The following is a 19,530-nucleotide window of genomic DNA, read 5'->3' as shown; positions in this document are numbered from 1 at the left end:
ATGCAAGTGCATCACCAACGCCTCCACGAAGGGAGGAGAACGAAGTAAATGAAGTAGATGGTTTCCCCTTTAAACATGACTAGCCTTTCCTCTCCTGGGGCAGATAAAGCCTTCCGTGGCCAGAGTACAGCAGGAACCCTTTATGGACTGGAAGGTATCCGAGAGGACAATAATCCCTTAGACGGATGTAAGCAGACAATCATTCACCACCGCAGTGTTAATCATCGCATCTCCCCGGCAACAGCCAAGTTAAACAGCTACACTCTGACACACTGCACAGTGAGTAGACACACCAACCGCACAGGCCCAATCCACTGGTGAAACTAGACTGACCAACACACAACTTCTAACTAGACATACTCTCTCTCTCTCTCTCTCTCTCTCTCTCTCTCTCTCTCTCTCTCTCTCTCTCTCTCTCTCTCTCTCTCTCTCTCTCTCTCTCTCTCTCTCTCTCTCTCTCTCTCTCTCTCTCTCTCTCTCTCTCTCTCTCTCTCTCTCTCTCTCTCTCTCTCTCTCTCTCTCTCTCTCTCTCTCTCTCTCTCTCTCTCTCTCTCTCTCTCTCTCTCTCTCTCTCTCTCTCTCTCTCTCTCTCTCTCTCTCTCTCTCATACAAACAATCTTTATGGAACATTTATTGTGTAACTGGGAGTCTCATGAGTGCAAACAGCTGAAGATCAAAGGTAAGCGTTTTAATCTATCGCTTTTCTGACTTTCGTGACCAATCTGCTAGTGTTTGTAATATTTTTGTCTACTGAGAGAGATGTTCTTACATAAACGCTTGTTATGCTTTCGCTGAAAAGCTGTATAGAAACAAGATAAGCTGTGTTTTGCTATATTGCACTTGTGATTTCATGAAAATTCAGTATTTGTAGTAATTTCATTTGAATTTGGCGCTCTGCAATTCAGCGGATGTTGATGAAAATGATCCTGCTAACGGGGTGGGTGCATCAAGAAGTTAACCACATACGGACATCCACAACCCTCATCTTCCTGAAAAACAGCCATGGAGTTGAGAGGGCTTGATGTGGTATTTGAAAAGAACCCCATATTCTTTATCCCCTTACACTGTGTATAAGACAGTAGTTTTGGAATTGTTAGTTAGATTACTTGTTGGTTATCACTGCATTGTCGGAACTAGAAGCACAAGCATTTCGCTACACTCGCATTAACATCTGCTAACCATGTGTATGTGACAAATAAAATTTGATTTGATTCCCAGACTCATTCTGGAGTAGCTCCCAGAGAGCCAATGCAGCTTTTCATGGCATCATTCCAGACAGATTAGACACCATGTTTAAATGGCAGCCCAGAGGAGAGGTTTCGAGGAACAGCTGGAGGTAGGCAGCAGAAAAATGTCTCTGCTCCTTTTGTTTTGCGTGGAAAAGAGGACATATTCTTTCTTTCTTTCTTTTTTAACTGCCTTTTGTTCTCTGAGATCAGATGAACATTTCCATTCAGCGCTATTAAGATTACATTCCTGAAAACCCTTTAACATGCAATGGTACTGTGTCAAAGGAAACAGGAACAAAGTATTTACTCTTTGTTTGGCCTAATTTGGTAATTTATTGAAGCATGCATGTTCAGCTTTAAATCACTGAACTGCACAACATTCTGAAGAGGAATCAAACTCAAGGGCATTTGTTATTAGCAGCTAATTACTGGTGACTGATCCAATATGTTCCATCTAATGGAGATTAGCCCTGCGACCACCTGACGCAATGGGGGGGTCATCTCTCTACACTGCCTCTTTGATTTGTGCAGATTTAGAGTGGGAAGTGCAGGAAGTGAGCAAGGATTCGAGTTATGTAACATCTAACTGAGCATGATGCTTTTCAGCTACAGCAGCTTCATACCAGAAGATCCTATTAATTATTCATACCTGTTTACTTGTTCGGTAACTGCTACATATGCATGGCAAGTCAAAGAGAGGGCAGGTTTTTTCAGACTCCTGAGACTTCAGTTCTGATGACAAACTGTCAAACTGTCATTGAAGAACCCATCTGTAAAATGATCAGCAAGTTTGAAAAGCTGACAAACACAACTAGTCTAAATGTAGCCTAATGGACTGAATTAAAAAACGTCATGGTGTTGAAAATGGATGGTCAAAAAAAGACCTTTTGGATACCAAGACAGATGGTTGGTTGCCTATGAATTGAGGCAACCGGTAGTCTATATGTTTCAGAGCAATACAGCCTGATATTTCCATTACCCCTGGACTCGTATCCAGCTGCTGGAGTGTCAATTTATTCATTATTCCCCAGTAAATCCGTTCATATGCTAATCCAAAATGACCTATCCTGACTCGATCAATCCCGCGTCCGGCCAGTGCCAGATCATTAGAGGCAACACAACAGAATCTAATCCCATTGAAAGGCTCTGGTTAGCTTGACCACGCACCACGAAGAGAAGCGCTATAATAACACACTCATTACAGAGGATAGCCTATGAATGAGAGGTGAAGATAGTGGGACTATTTATACTATTGCGTGCGAGAACACACTTTTTTTAAAATTAAAGAATGATACGTTCCTAAGTAGTAGCACTAGCAATGGTAACATTTAGCCTACTTCTAAACCATGAACGCTTAATTGTGAAATACATTTAAACTCTTAGCCCACTGATGTAGATATTATTTTTGTTTAAATCGAGCACACCAAGAGAGCCACATAGGCTACATTTGTTGGCCGCTGTGTTCTACAGTGTAGCCTATCTTGCGGTGAGAAAATATCAAACCCTTTCAACCGCATTAACAGTTCACCCAGGCTGGCAGTTCTCTGTCATTTCTTCCTCGTAAACTAAGCCAGTGGTTCCCAACCGGGGAAACTAGGACCCCTGCGGGTACTTTGCCTATCCACGGGGGGTACTTGAGAAGTTACTGGTAAAATGTACATGAGGGCAGAATCACAGAACAAAACCACAATTTACAAACAGAAATAGATAGTGTCGTGAAGGTAGGGACACAACAGGGCGCAAAAATAGCCTTGTCAACTGCGCAATAACAGCTTGATACAAAATAATGGAGCAAAGGGTAGATTATAGGCTTTGCTTACCTTATTACAAAGTAAGTGAGAGGGAGAGCATGGCTCTGCTTCCGGTGATGTTAGTTTTCAAACACATTTTCATCATTGCAAACCTTTTCATAGTCTAGGCTAGCCTACTATTCATGCGTCACAGTTTTACGAATCTTGCGCTCTCCCTCTCCGGTCCGTGCGAAGCTGCAATATGTTCCTAGACTATTGTCCCCCTCGCTCCGCGAGTATTTTAGTCAAGCTGCTCCGCAAACACATCCGACAAGCGCACGGATTCTTGGAAGTAACGCTATACGTGTAGAAAAAACAAGCAATAAGTGGTTGAACACAAATACCCCTACAGTTAGTCCACCTACGTTGAGATAACACAATAGCCTAAAAGGTGTACGTTCCGAACAAATCCAAAACAATCCTTTCGGAGGTAGCAACAGAAAACTAGAAAGTAAAAAAATGTTCCACAGGGACTTTAAGTGCGTAACCATACGGAGCGCGGAGAAGCGACTTACTCGCCTGACTGCCTGGCTGAATAAGTGCCTTGCTGCACCACCACCGCCTCACCTCCCGACTGCCAATGACCAACCGTGATGTCAGGAAGTCACCGTCCTAACGTTGGTATAATTAGCGGTGTGAATGACTGGTGTTTTGGAATCATTTGCATGCAAATTAAACCGTTTCCCCGAATCAACTGCCCCCTGGCAATCAGCTAAGAGAGAGAGAGGTAGAAAATGAATAGACTGTGGGGTATTGGAGGTATAAACCACTAAACAAAATGCATAACAATTACCAATATAGTGGAGGAGAAGGGTCATAGCCTATGGTCTACAGAATACTAGTGTGGACTGGAGTAAGGTAATCAAACTGCCTTTATTTCCCAATACACTGTAGTCTAAGAGGTAATTTTACATACTGCTTGGTTATCAAATGCTTATAAGCAGTTTATTAACAGAGATATATATAAAAAAACATTGTTACTAGGCCTCTGAAATAGCTCCCTGTCATTGACTACTTTCTGCAGGACCACAGAGGTGAACAATAGCTACACTTTTCACCTCATCCACATCAATGACCAGGAAGGAAATGTGAGAGGCAAGAACGTTTTTGAACACAAGGCTATTGGAACATCGTTGGGACAAAACAGTTCATAATTGACTGTACTTCCAATCTACACCGAAAAGATCCCAGAAATGTTTCATACACACAAAACGTGTATTTCTCTCTAATTTTATGCACAATTTTGTTTTGATCCCTGTTAGTGAGCATTTTAGATTTTGTCAATATAATCCATCCACCTGACAGGTGTGGCATATCAAGAAGATGATTAAACAGCATGATCATTACACAGGTGCCGGGAACAATAAAAGGACACTAAAAATGCCAGAGCAGCAGCTACTCTTCCTGGACTCCAGCAAAAGTGAGGCAGTTTATACAATTTTAAAAACATTACATTACATTCACCGATTTCACAACACACTCTGCCCTCAGGCCCATGCTGCACCACAGATCTACAGTACTAAATCCATGTGTATGTATAGTGCGTATACTATTGTGTGTGTGTGTGTGTGTATGCATGTGTCTGTGCCAATGTTTGTGTTGCTTCACAGTTCCTGCTGTTCCATAAGGTGTTTTTTTTATCGTTATTTAAAATCAAATTTTACTGCTTGTGTCAGTTACTTGATGTGGAATAGTAGTCATGGCTCTATGTAGTACTGTGTGCCTCCCATAGTCTGTTTGGGACTGTGAAGAGACCTCTTGTGGCATGTCTTGTGAGGTATGCATGGGTGTCCGAGCTGTGTGCCAGTAGTTTAGACAGACAGCTCTGTGCATTCAACATGCACTCTCATAAATAGAAGTAGTGATGAAGTCAGTCTCTCCTCCACTTTCAGCCAGGAGAGATTGACGTGCATATTATTAATATTAGCTCTCTGTGTACATCCAAGGGCCAGCCGTGCTGCCCTGTTCTGAGCCAATTGCAATTTTCCTAAGTCCTTTTTTTTGTGGCACCTGACCACACAACTGAACTGTAGTCAAGGTGTGACAAAACTAGGGCCTGTAGGACCTGCCTTGTTGATAGTGTTGTTAAGGCAGAGCATCGCTTCATTATAGACAGACTTCTCCCCATCTTAGCTACTACTGCATTAATATGTTCTGACCATGACAGTTTACAATCTAGGGTTACCCCAAGCAGTTTAGTCATCGCAACTTGCTCAATTTCCAGATTATCTATTACAAGAATTAGTTGAGGTTTAGGGTTTAGTGAGTGTTTTGTTCCATATACAATGCTTTTTGGTTTAGAAATATTTAGAGCTAACTTACTCCTTGCCACCCACTCAAACTAACTGCAGCTGATTGAGTGTTGCAGTCATTTCAGTCGCTGTAGTAGCTGACGTGTATAGTGTTGAGTCATCCACATACATAGACACTCTGGCTTCACTCAAAGTCAGTGGCATGTCGTTAGTAAAAATTGAAAAAAGCAAGGGGCCTAAACAGCTACCCTGGGGAATTCCTGATTATAACTGGATTATATTTGAGAGGCTTCCTTTAAAGAACACCCTGTGTTTTTTAGACAAGTAGCTCTTTATCCACATTTTAGTAGGGGGTGTAAAACCATAACACATACATTTTTCCAGAAGCAGACTGATCAATAATGTCAAAAGCTGCACTGAAGTACTTAACAAGACAGCCTCCCCAATAATTTTATCATCAATTTCTCAGCCAATCATCAATCAATGTAACTGCAGGACTATCCACCTGAGCTGTTGCCAGATAATTCAATGTTCATTTCTCTACCATAAGCCACCTCCAATGTTGTGTTAGATAATTTGTCAGTACGTCCAACCGGCCTCACAACCGCAGACCACGTGTAACCACGCCAGCCCAGGACCTCCACATCCAGCTTCTGCATCTTCTGTGCGGAGGGGGGCCAGGGTGCCGAGGAATATTTCTGTCTGTTAAAAATCCCTTTTTGTGGGGAAAAACACATTCTGATTAGCTGGGCCTTGCGCCCCATTGGGTGGGCCTGGCTCCCAAGAGGGTGGACCTACGCCCTCCCAGGCCCACCCATGGCTCAAGCCTTCCCAGTCATGTGAAATCCATCAATCAGGGCCGACTGAATGTATTTCAATTGACCGATTTCCTTATATGAACTGTAACTCAGCAAATCTTAGACAATTATTGGGTTTATATTTTTGTTCAGTATGTTTTATTTATTTATTATTTAATCTTTATTTAACTAGGCAGGTCAGATAAGAACAAATTCGTATTTACAATGATGGCCTAAGAACAGTGCCTTGTTCAGGGGCAGAACGACATATTTTTACTTTGTCAGCTCAGGGATTTGATCTAGCAACCTTTCGGTTAATGGCCCAACGCTCTAACCACTTGCCGCCCCAAAGTATATATTCACATCATAGTAAAACAACTTGAAAGCCAATGTAGAAAAATTGATATATAGGCATAAGCATATCAGTGTAACGACTGGGTCCTGGGGTACGTTTGAGACCAAAATAAATAGTTCCACTTTTAGAATGAAATCAGTGTATCCCGTTACAAACCAAAATATATACTTGATTTAACTATGTGAAGTCAGTCACAATTAGTTGTCGCATTTGGAGAGATGATTTGGTATTGAAAGGTTTATTTGTGGACTCAAACCAGATTACTATGGCTCAAAATAGCCAAGATGTAAGTAATCTTACAAACACTTGGACAGCTAAGGCTGTAATGCTATCCAAGCTCCTTTCCAGAATTAGTGTTAGGGGTGTTTAACAATGTCCGAATACTGCTGCTAATTTGCTTATTTGTTTTGCATTGAATGGGTCGAGAGAGGGAAAATTATGACCAAACCCAACAAAAGATTTATTTCTGGTGAAATATGCTTAATGGATTTATGGTTAATTTGTAAGGGGAAACAGTATAATGAGGGGGAGTTAGTAATTAAATCAAGATGTGTTTATTTTTCCTCAAATGCCTCTTCGGCAGTGTTTTAGCAGAGGAAAAAGTTAAGTAAAAAAACTCAACAGAACTTGTTGAGACAGTTTGTGAAGCTGCTAAAAACTGCTGGTGGCTCTGGACAACTTTCTCAGTTTGGGGATGTTGCAGTCATCTTTCTGTTCTCCCTTACCTCCTGGAGTCAGCCTACAGCTTTCTCTCCCGATGCTGCATGTCTGGCCTGGATTCTCCCTTCACACGTGGCGGAGTGCCTCTCCCTGGCTGCCAGTCTTTAGCCCCACATACAAGTACACAATCCCAACACCTTTACAAACAAGAGTATCAATTACCCCTCACCCTGTATTTAAGGTCTTTCCACAGGCTTTTATGAGGAACTGTAAGTGACAGCGGCCCCACTTCACAGCCACATAGTGGGTCAACTGGTCTGGGGCCTGTTGCCGCTTCATATGGGCTTTAGCCTTTCCCCAATAAACTGATCCAGGGCCTAGTTTCTTTACTGCTCTAATAAAAACATAGGGGCCAGCTTGGGGAACATGCCATTAGTGCCTCTGGTTGGTCATTTTAGTTAAGGAGAACAGGTTCACTCCCTTCCAAAGCATGCATTAGCATATCAGTGACTTTGTCCTGATCAAAGAGGATGAACGATAGTGTAAACAAGCCAATTGAAATATGTTTTATAGTTACACTTCCTGAGAGGATCTTACCTGGCATTTCTTTCTGAATTGTGTGTATTCTTATTTTTTTTATATACACTGAACAAAAATATAAAAACGCAACATGCAACAATTTCAAAGATTGTACAGAGTTGCAGTTTGGATAAGAAAAGTCAATCAATATAAATAAATAAATAAATTAGGCCCTAATCTGTATTTCACATGACTGGGAATATAAATATGCATCTGTTGGTCACAGATAATAATAATAACAATAATACATTTTGAAAAAGTTAGGGGTGTGGATAAAAAAAATCTATAAAAAAAAAGTCAGTATCTGGTGTGACCAGTTGCCTTTCTCAGCGCGACACAACTCCTTCGCATAGGGTTGATCAGGCTGTTGATTGTGTCCTGTGAAATGTGGTCCCACTCCTCTTCAATGGCTGTGCGAAGTTGGATATTGCCGAGAACTGGAACACAACGTTGTACACATAAATCCAGAGCATCCCAAACATGCTCAATAGGTGATATGTCTGGTATGCAGGCCATGAAAGAACTGGGACATTTTCAGCTTCCAAGAATTGTGCCCAAATCCTTGCGACATGGGGCCGTGCATTTCATGCTGAAACATGTGGTGATGGAGAAAATTAATGGTACGTCAATGGCCTCAGGGTCATGTCACAGTATCCTTGTGAATTCAAATTGCCATCAATAAAACACAATTGTGTTCGTTGTCCATAGCTTATATCTGCCCATACCATAACTCCACCTCAGGGCACTCTGTTCACAACGTTGACATGAGCAAACTGCTCGCCCACACACATACAAGCTGTCTGCCATCTGCCCTATACAGTTGAAACCGGGAGTCATCCATGAAGAGCACCACTTCTCCAGCCTGCCAGTGGCCCTGGAAGGTGTGCATTTGCCCAGTGAAGTCGATCACGACATCGAACTGCGATCAGGGCAAGACCCTACTGAGGATGACGAGCAGGCAGATGAGCTTCCCTGAGACGGTTTCTAACAGTTTGTGCAGAAATTCTTGATTTTTGCAAACCCACAGTTTCATCAGCTATCCAGGTGGCTGGTCTCAGATGGTGCGATGGGTGACGATGCCTGATGTGGAGGTCTTGGGCTGGCGTGGTGGTCCTGGGCTGGCGTGGTGGTCCTGGGCTGGCATGGTTACACGAGGTCTGCAGTTGTGAGGCCTGTTGGACGTACTTCCAAATTCTCTAAAACGACATTGTTGGTTTATGGTAGAAAAATTAACAGTAAATTATCTGGCAACAGCTCTGGTGGATATACCTATTTTTTCAATAAAATGTGTACCCCTTTTTTCTCCCCCAATTTTGTGATATCCAATTGGTAGTTACAGTCTTGTCCCATCGCTGCAACTCCCATACGGACTCGGGAGAGGCGAAGGTCGAGAGCCACGCGTCCTCCGAAACACAACCCTGCCAAGCCATACTGCTTCTTGACACACTGCTTGCTTAACCCAGAAGCCAGCCGCACTAATGTGTCAATGCGTCAGCTTGCAGGCGCCTGGGCCGCCACAAGGAGTTGCTAGAGCACGATGGGACAAGGACATCTCGGCCGGCCAAACCCTCCCCTAACCTGGACAACGCAGTGCCAATGGGTCTCCCGGTCATAGCCAGCTGTGACACAGCCTGGGATCGAACTCGGGGTTGTAGTGACGCCTCAAGCACTGAGATGCAGTGCCTGGGATATTTTATTTCAGTTCATGAGACCAACACTTCACATGTTGCATTTATATTTTTGTTAGTAAATATTTCTAGGTATTACTGCACTGTTGGAGCTAGAAACAAGCGTTTTGCTTGCATGTGGGATAACATCTGCAAATCTGTGTACACAACCAACACTTTGATTTGAGTTATCATACACCAATATTATCTAAACCTTACCAAGGAAGAAAGTGAAGTACATAGAAAATAATGAAATTTGTCAGGATAAGAAACCAGTGTTTTTTCCAAGCTTGCGTTGGTCCAAATGGACCCACAACTGAATGTTTTAACACCACCATCCTCTTCTCTCCTTTCACGTGGCAAATGCTGATGATGACTATCACTGAGTCATCACAGCAGCTAAGGAAAAGGGGGATATCTAGTCAGTTGTACAACTGAAGACATTCAACTGAAATGTGTATTCCGCATTTAACCCAACCTCTGTATCAGAGAGGTGTGGGGGGCTACCATAATCGACATGCATGGCTTCGGCACCCTAGGAACAGTGGGTAAACTGCCTTGCTCAGGGGCAGAACAACAGATTTTTACCTTGTCAGCTCTGGGATTCAATCCAACAACCTTATAGTTACTGGCCCAACACTCTAACCCCAGGGTGGGTAACTCCAGTCCTCGAGGGCCTAATTGGTGTCACATTTTTCTCTATCCCTAGCAAACACAGCTGATTAATCAACTTGCATTCTAAACTGAAGATCATGATTAGGTGATTATTGGAGTCAGGTGTGTTAGCTGGGGAAAAACTGTGACAACAATCAGGCCCTCGAGGCCTGGAATTGCCCACCACTGCTCTAACCACTAGGTTACCAAGTCTCACCCCAATAGCTGATCACTGAGCTGATCACTGAGGAGAGAGACAGAGAGACAGAGAGAGACAGAGAGAGACAGAGAGAGAGAGAGAGAGAGAGACAGAGAGAGAGAGAGAGAATTGTCATTTTCTGGTATGACTTCTCAGAGATAACCACGTACATTTTTAATGACAGGGCTCGCATCAAATCATTTGCGACCAACAAGCCAGTTAGATTGTCTGAGGGAAAGGAAGTTGAATCTAACCTTGTTTCCAGCCTCAGATACAGGGTTTAGGGGGTTGGAGTAATTCCCCAAATCTCTGCTACTACTGTTACCAGTCTCTTCCAGCAGGCTCAGCGAAGTACTAAGGGGGACTAAGGCTGTGGATGGATACTCAGCTCAGCTCAAGAGCACTTCTACAATAATGCTCCCAACAGATAAGTGATTATTATATTATATATTTTTTTTTTAGAGAGGAAAAAGGGGGGAAAGGAATAACGAGAAGAGTAGCCAGTTTGGCGGAAATTATAATCCGTCCGTCCTTCCGTCTAGTGGCCCTGCTACAGCCAGGCTGGGGAAGTCATTAGGCCACAGTGTGTTCTCCTGCTCCATGCATGGAAGGGGCCTGGGCTCTGGAGTGACCTTGAGGAGAGGCTCTTGAGGGGCAGGCTATTTCAGCCCTTGCTGGCCCACTTACAACAAGAGCTCTTCAGCGTGAAGAAACGTGTTGCTTGGGCCCCATCCATCAAGCCATCCATCTCAAGCCACAGACAGCCTGGCTCTCAGGGGCTGTGGAGCACGTTCCTCAGTGTACAGTACATTACCCTCACCCCGTCTCTCTGTGAGCTTTCCCAGTCCTACATGTGGATTCAGATTCAAAACAGAACTGGGTCACGTTTGCCTCCGGCTGAAAATGGTGTGTAGAAGATGCAAAGGGAAATGGCAACTGATAAACATAAGCGATTGAGAGAACTGATTTTGCATCAACGTGAAGTAAGAAAATGGAACAGCCTCTTCAGTGAACAACCTGCTGTCTAATCCTCCCAAACATCCTAGGGCTGTTTAATGACTAAGCTCCTTGACTAGAATACAGTATATATACATATGAAGTGGGTACAACGTATGTGAACATTATTAAAGTGACCAGGGTTCAATGACCATGTACATAGGGCAGCAGTCTCTAAGGCTGGTTGCTCCAATTCAGTCAGACTGCATGGTTCTGGAAAACCGCAGAGTTCTATTCCAGAACATTCTCCTCCTTGGAGCTCCCTCTCCCCTCTCCCTACAAGCGCCACAGTTGCCATATGGAGAGGAGAGGAGTGACCAGATGTTTCATTCATAATAGATATGATCAGCCTCATTAGGTTGACCACAGCAGAGCAACAACAGCAGCAGCTTGATACATGATATTGCCCCATTCTGTCAGTTTACTAAAGCCTCAGATGTACTCCACAACACCACAGCCAGCTATGCAGAACAACAGTACTGTACATATTGCTAACGCATACCGCTTGAAGAGAGGAACAGAAGACGCCAAATTGTGGTCTAGGAAGGAGAGTACAACTCCCCAGTGATCTAAACACAGCCAACGTGTGTGATTACCGTCTCCTGTTTTAGCCAATCACCTGGGTCGTGCTCCACTTTCTCCAGAGCCTCCTGTAATGGTTTAAACCTCAGCAATTCAAACTTCTAGTTAAATAAACCCTTGCTTAAGTATGCCATGTTTAAATATTTAGTTGAGAAAGACTGGCTGGAAGGGGAGAAGGATCAGTCAAACAGTGGTGGGTCTGCCTGAGGGGGTTCTGTCTGTCCATTATTGTCAGGGACCAGGAGGGAGAACAGTGCTCTGCTTATGTCCACTTATAGCTCCGTTTGATTTTCAATTTGTTATCAATACAACTCAAGGTCATGGCAGAACATTCCTCAGACAACTGTCTAGGGAGAGTTTCCTCCTTGCTGTTCCACAAATAATAAAATCCAGTAGACTAAGAAAGAAGATTTACGTTAATTCAGTTTTTTTAACTGCCATTTTAAATCCGTCAGATGTCATTTGTGCCAGTAAGGGCACACCTCTAAACTTAGAGAGACAACAAGTGGCAATTAATGTGTACTGGCAAAAAAAATACCATACAGGGCTCTTGCTTTCTTAAAGGCGTGCACGCTCACATACACACTGCAGTCTGGTAAATGTATCAGGGTCAGGGATCAGGGAAGGCGTGGACCCGAGTACAGGATGGACTGCTATAGCTTCCTGTTACAGGAGAGCGAGCGAGAGAGAAAGCCAGGACACTCATTCATCTGCTAAGAAAAATATTACCCTTGGCTCCTGTTTTAAATATCTTTGTAATTTGCAATAGCAAATATAAAACCTCTGGAAAATCAGATCAGAGTCCAATCAGCCTATTACTTGCCTGTTACAAACACCAAGCTCCAGTCAGTTCCATGGGTTGGTGTGTGTGTGTGTGTGTGTCAAAATACGATTGGTTAGAAGCTTTTGGTACAGAAACAATCTGCTACTGTAAACCCCATCTGAATACACACAACAAGACATGAGGAAATATCAGAATGAGCCATGTCTACCCAGGAATAAACAACAGACCTGGTTTCTTCACTAATCCATTTCTACCCTTCCGCTGTCACCTCAATAATCCAACCTAAAGCCTTTCACTTGGATAACTTTCTCATGGGGGACTTATGCTTTTAGTACTACAGGCTATTCTGAAATAGAAATGTATTTCATTGATAGAGATTTTGCAGAATAAGTGAAGTTGTAAGAATAAGAATAAGCATAGGTGTGTCGAGCCAGGAATAAATAGAGTTGTCTGTTATGAACAGATTAAATTAGATGAAGAGAAAAGGGGGGATTTAAAACACTTCAACCTGATTTCAGAGCCAGCAGAACAAAAAGCTTATCTATGTGGTCAATGAAGTCATAGAGGATGACTTCCTAACCACACAGCAGAGGTTCTAGGAGGAGGAGGAAGGGGGTCCTCATCCAATTAAAAGTGTTTCATCTCAACCAACCCTGAAATAAAACAACCACCCTTCCAATTCACCAACTATTAAAAGGACTTTAATCATCCGATTTCCTGCATCAAGCTGTGATCGATGATGAGCCGATGACACACAAGCTCCACGTCGATATGACCACCGCTGCTTTCTCCACAGGGGAGGTCTGGTCCAGCTCCGGTAGCAGTTATGGATTGGTAACTGACGAGGGATTGGCAGTTCCAGGATCTTTGGAATGAGCTGTGGATTTCTGTTAACAGACACAGAGGGAGTGTGACCCCACCACTCAACAGTGTAGTGTTGAAACTGTTTGGAGGTCTGAGACAGCACTAAGGAATAGATGGATGACTCATTTAGAATCCACGTGTACTGTGTAATCATGAAAACTCAGCAGAACACACACACACACACACACACACACACACACACACACACACACACACACACTCCAACAAAGGGTGGAGGTATTGAGACAATCAGGAGCCCCTCTACCACATCTTTCCCCACTCCCCACTGTAGCTCCTATTACCCCCTTCATGTAGTCTGGAAATCAGTGAGAGCAACACCCTGAGAGGAACTAAATGACCCTGGCACAAGGCTGTTCATAACACCCAGCCTGCTATTCGCCCCTGTTTATTTGAACTGTGAACCACACCGTGTATGTGTGTGGAGAGAGGGAGGGCGAAGCCGGCTATTATAAAGTAAATCCTGTGTCCTGCCCCTTTCACACTCTGAGCACGTTTATCTCCCCGCAGGCGCCCGGCGCTCCTGTGGTTCTCCAGGCACAGACGGTCCTCTGTGTGCCCAGCCAGGGCTGCACGGCACAGGCATGGAGAGAACAAACACCCCCTGCCCTCCTGGAGCCCCAGAGCCCAGACACAGGACATGCTGTGACCCACATATGGGAAGCCCTCTCATCATTGGACTACCGCCTGCTAGGCCCCCTCCACTCACTGCACAAGGCCAGTGATTATGTATGGAGATTATTCAAAGCAGTCCCTGTGATGGAGGGAGACTGGAGGAACAGTGTGTTTGGGATTTGGTTCTTGGTAACAGTGCCTGAGGGTAGTGGAGGATGAGAGACTGTATCATAAATGAACCCACTGTTTTAATCCACAGCCTGGAAGGACTGTGCTACCAACCCAGATACCATAAGATCTCAAAACAACTCTAGGATCATGCACACCCAAACTGAAGAGATACATGTACAATATTGAGTTCCCTCCTTAGTTTTCGGAGTTCACTTATTGCGGGGGGCGGTGTAAATGTACTGAAATAGCAGACATTTACCTTGTCTGACATTTCTGAAGTACTGGTTGGCTGTAATTCTGCTGCTGGTAACCCTCATCTATCCATGTGTGGGTTGCTTTTAAATAGCACCACATAAATCAATGGAAATAAAAAAAGACTTCACTCTGATGACGTGGTAATATTGACCAGGAAAACCCGATAGCAATGCTGTCACGTTCTACATAGGCCTCCAATATGAATTTGATGTGTCAGGCTCAAGCCCTTCTCCATTATACTCTAGTTAGACACAGTGTAAATATTCAATCATTAGAAAAGTAGAACATTGCATATTTGCTACTGAACGTCAGCTCAGGTCTGTTTTGGGATAATAAGAAAACAAACAAATAATCAGCAGCACAATTTTCCTTCTGAAGACTTCAATCCACTTTAGATTCCCCCGAAAGCTCCTTTGACTCTTAAACTTGGCGTTAACATTTACGTTTTTAGGAATGTAGCTGACGCTCCTATCCAGAGCAACTTACAGGAGCAATTAGGGTTAAGTACCTTGCTCAAGGGCACTGACAGATCTTTCACCGAGTCGGCTTGGGGATTCAAACCAGCAACCTTTCAGTTACTGGCCCAACGCTCTTAAATGTTTATGATACAGCCTTCGTGCCACTGCTCTGCTAGCCAGAAGACAGCGCTGCCTGGTGTCCAGTTGAATCACCCTCAGCCTGCCCACCCAGCCTTAAGGAGGACGAGCAGGTCAGAGAAGAGAGAAGAGAGAGAAAAGAGAGAGAGAGAGAGAGAGAGAGAGAAGAGAGAGAGAGAAGGAGAGGGGGGAGAGAGAGTGAATGAGAGAGAGACAGCATGAGAGAGGTCATTTATCTGACTTGCTCAAAATCACATCCTGTTGCTACCTAAACTCCATTGATTACTCAAGAAACGCAGATACTTTCATGTGGACAAAGGGGAGGTTAACCATTTCATATCAATACAGCTTCAGTTTCTTTAGATCCTGTAAATGGATGGATAAACACAGAAATAAAGAACAAGCCGTATAAGATGTCTTCCACGTTAGAAAAGGACCTGAGTGAGCACATTTGTTGATGACATAGCATGAATCTGAGGGTTGCACAAAAAAGCTGAACACATGAACCCTGCCATCTGGGACGCATTTAGTATGCATGTGCAAATGATTACATATTTCCCAAAAAGAACATTTGAGAAGTCTTTAACCTTTTGACACAAATTTGAATGTTATTTTCTGACTTAAGCATAAGTAAGCAAAGTATAGTGTCTGGCAAACAAAGAGATAGATTCAGAGACAGAAGAGAGAGAGAGCCAGCGAGAGAGAGAGAGGCAGCGAGAGAGAGAGAGAGGCAGCGAGAGAGAGAGAGAGGCAGAGAGAGAGAGGCAGCGAGAGAGAGAGAGAGAGAGAGGCAGCGAGAGAGAGAGGCAGCGAGAGAGAGAGAGAGACATTGAAAGAACGAGAGGGACAGAGAAAGAGAGAGAGAGACACAGAGAGCGACAGAGACAGAGAGAGACTGAGACAGAGAGAGACAGACACAGAGAGAGACTGAGACAGAGAGAGACTGAGACAGAGAGAGACTGAGACAGAGAGAGACTGAGACAGAGAGAGACTGAGACAGAGAGAGACAGACACAGAGAGAGACAGACACAGAGAGAGACAGACACAGAGAGAGACAGACACAGAGAGAGACTGAGACAGAGACAGAGAGAGACTGAGACAGAGAGAGACTGAGACAGAGAGAGACTGAGACAGAGAGAGACAGAGAGAGACAGAGACTGAGACAGAGAGAGACAGAGACAGAGAGAGACAGAGACAGAGAGAGACAGAGACAGAGAGAGACAGAGACAGAGAGAGACTGAGACAGAGAGAGACTGAGACAGAGAGAGACAGAGACAGAGAGAGACAGAGACAGAGAGAGACAGAGACAGAGAGAGACTGAGACAGAGAGAGACTGAGACAGAGAGAGACTGAGACAGAGAGAGACAGAGACAGAAATTGGATTTGTACCAAAAACATAGCACGACTGATCATATTTACACCCTACACACCCTGATAGGACAGCGGAGTCAATCACCACCTTCCGGAGACACCTGAAACCCCACCTCTTTAAGGAATACCTAGGATAGGATAAAGTAATCCTTCTCACCCCCCCCCCCTTAAAAGATTTAGATGCACTATTGTAAAGTGGCTGTTCCACTGGATGTCATAAGGTGAATGCACCAATTTGTAAGTCGCTCTGGATAAGAGCGTCTGCTAAATGACTTAAATGTAAATGTAAATAGGTAAACATGTCCACCAAAATAATTCCAACATATACACTTGCTTTATTTGACTTCCAAAAAGCATTTGATTCTATTTGGCATACAGGACTGTTCTACAAAGTTATTGAAAGTGGTGTAGGGGGTAAAACATGACATAGTTATATCAATGTATACTGTTAATGCGTGCAGCATTAAAATAGTCAAGAACAGAATTCTTTAACCATGGGCGGGGCCTTCGCCAGGGTTGCAATCTGAGCCCTGCACTCTTCAATATTTACATCAATGGATTACCCACTATTCTGGAAAAATCCTCAGCCCCTGATGTTAGTCTCCACAAGGTTAAATGCCTCCTCTTCGCAGATGACCTATGCCACCTACAGCACATAGCCTACAGCAGAGCCTGGATCTGCTAGAGCAGTACTGCCAGACCTGGGCCCTGGCAGTAAACCCCAAAAATACTAAAATAATGATTTTCCAGAGAAGATCCAGATCTCAGGGAATTAGACAAAGTTCTCAATTGGTACAACATATATAGAGTACTGCACACACTACAATTACTTAGGTTTAAAAATGGACACCTTAATGAGGCAGTGAATGAACAGAGAGAAAGCACGCAGGGCATTCTACGCCATTAAAAAACGAATTCAAATTGAAATACCTATTCAAATTTGGCTAAAATTAATTGAATGTATCATTGAACCAATTGCACTTTATGGCAGTGAGGTGTGGGGTCCACTTGCAAAACAAGATTTCATCAAATGGGACAAACACCCAATTGAAACCCTGCATGCAGAGTTCTATAAGATTCTCCTACACGTCCAGAGGAAAACTACAAACAATGCACGCAGGGCAGAATTAGGCCAATATCCACCATTAATAAAAATAAATAAAAAAGAGCAATTCAGTTTTGCAAACATCTAAAATACAGTGACACCCTCTCATATCATTACCAAGCCCTGCAATGCCAAGAGCTGAGCAAAGAAAATAATCCACTCATCCAGCTGGTCTTGGGGCTGAGTTCACAAACCTGTTCTACTAACACACTGAAGCCTCAGGACCAGAACATCCAACCAATCAGAATATACCAAATTATAACGCATTCAAAACAAAAACTACATTGCTTATTGCGAAACACAAGTGCAAAGCAAAATGCAGTGCTTTCTGGCCCTAAATCGACAGTACACCGTGGCCAACTATTTGACCATGGTTACTGATCAAAACCTTTGAAAACCCTTGACAAAGTACAGACTCAGTGAGCACAACCTTGCCATTGAGAAGGATAGACACAGGAAAACCTGGCTCCCTGTAGAGGAAAGGCTATGCAACCACTGCACAACAGCAGAACCTGAGACAGAGCTGCATTTCCTGACAAAATGTCAAAAATATAAAACAATTAGAGTGTCATTTCCTCAAATTTGAAAGCCTTAAAGGTTTCAAAGACCTCTCTGATGAGAGTAGACTACCTATAATAATAATATAATAATAATAATATATGCCATTTAGCAGACGCTTTTATCCAAAGCGACTTACAGTCATGTGTGCATACATTCTACGTATGGGTGGTCCCGGGAATCGAACCCACTACCCTGGCGTTACAAGTGCCATGCTCTACCAACTGAGCCATGCTCTACCAACTGAGCCACAGAAGGACCACCTGTCCTGTTGAGGGAGGACGCAGAGAGCTGTGGGTTGGCAGCGCACTACATTGAAGACCTCTCTGATGACAATAGACTACCTGTCCTGTTGAGGGAGGACGCAGAGAGCTGTGGGTTGGCAGCGCACTACATTGAAGACCTCTCTGATGAGAATAGACTACCTGTCCTGTTGAGGGAGGATGCAGAGAGCTGTGGGTTGGCAGCGCACTACATTGAAGACCTCTCTGATGAGAATAGACTACCTGTCCTGTTGAGGGAGGACGCAGAGAGCTGTGGGTTGGCAGCGCACTACATTGAAGACCTCTCTGATGAGAATAGACTAACTGTCCTGTTGAGGGAGGACGCAGAGAGCTGTGGGTTGGCAGCGCACTACATTGAAGACCTCTCTGATGAGAATAGACTACCTGTCCTGTTGGGGGAGGACGCAGAGAGCTGTGGGTTGGCAGAGCACTACATTGAAGACCTCTCTGATGAGAATAGACTACCTGTCCTGTTGGGGGAGGACGCAGAGAGCTGTGGGTTGGCAGAGCACTACATTGCTGTCTGCCATAAGATGAGGGACAGTGTCTGACAGACCAATCAACCTGCACATGTCCTCTACTGTAATGCTTATTGTTAATGTTCAATGTATGATTATTTTGACCCTTTGTTACTGTTGTCCCGTTGACAATTTTGATTCTTATTATCTTAAAACTGTAAATTGTAAATCCAAAGTAAGCTTTGGCAATATGTACATTGTTACATCATGCCATTAAAGCAAATTGATTTGAATTGAGAGCGAGAGAGCGAGAGAGCAGGACAGAGCGAGAGAGCAGGGCAGAGCAGGACAGAGAGAGCGAGAGACACACACAGAGAGAGCGAGAGAGAGAGAGAGAGCGCCAGACAGAGTGAGAGAGAGAGAGCGCGCCAGACAGAGTGAGAGAGAGAGAGCGCGCCAGACAGAGTGAGAGAGAGAGCGCGCCAGACAGAGTGAGAGAGAGAGCGCGCCAGACAGAGTGAGAGAGAGCGCGCCAGACAGAGTGAGAGAGAGCGCGCGCCAGACAGAGTGAGAGAGAGCGCGCGCCAGACAGAGTGAGAGAGAGCGCGCGCCAGACAGAGTGAGAGAGAGCGCGCGCCAGACAGAGTGAGAGAGAGCGCGCGCCAGACAGAGTGAGAGAGAGCGCGCGCCA

General features: G+C 44.1%; 1 protein-coding gene across 5 annotated transcripts in view; it reads right to left on the bottom strand.

The window, feature by feature from the left end:
- LOC118400166 (prickle-like protein 2) overlaps nt 1-19,530 on the bottom strand; it is a 127,981-nt gene that overhangs the window by 17,228 nt on the left and 91,223 nt on the right. The window contains exon 1 of one of the 5 annotated variants that reach the window (XM_035796722.2): nt 9,918-10,016. The exons of 3 other annotated variants lie outside the window; for them this stretch is intronic. The gene's annotated coding sequence lies outside the window, so the exon portion shown is untranslated. Of the gene's footprint in view, nt 1-3,049; nt 3,579-9,917; nt 10,017-19,530 lie in introns of those variants that run through there. One more of the 5 variants, XM_035796719.2, reaches the window with a different exon arrangement.

The sequence above is a fragment of the Oncorhynchus keta genome, chromosome 21, assembly GCF_023373465.1.
Source record: "Oncorhynchus keta strain PuntledgeMale-10-30-2019 chromosome 21, Oket_V2, whole genome shotgun sequence".
In the NCBI taxonomy this organism is placed as follows: domain Eukaryota; kingdom Metazoa; phylum Chordata; class Actinopteri; order Salmoniformes; family Salmonidae; genus Oncorhynchus; species Oncorhynchus keta.
The sequence above is the reverse complement of the archived record's forward strand: the minus strand, read 5'-3'. Positions and strand labels throughout refer to the sequence as shown.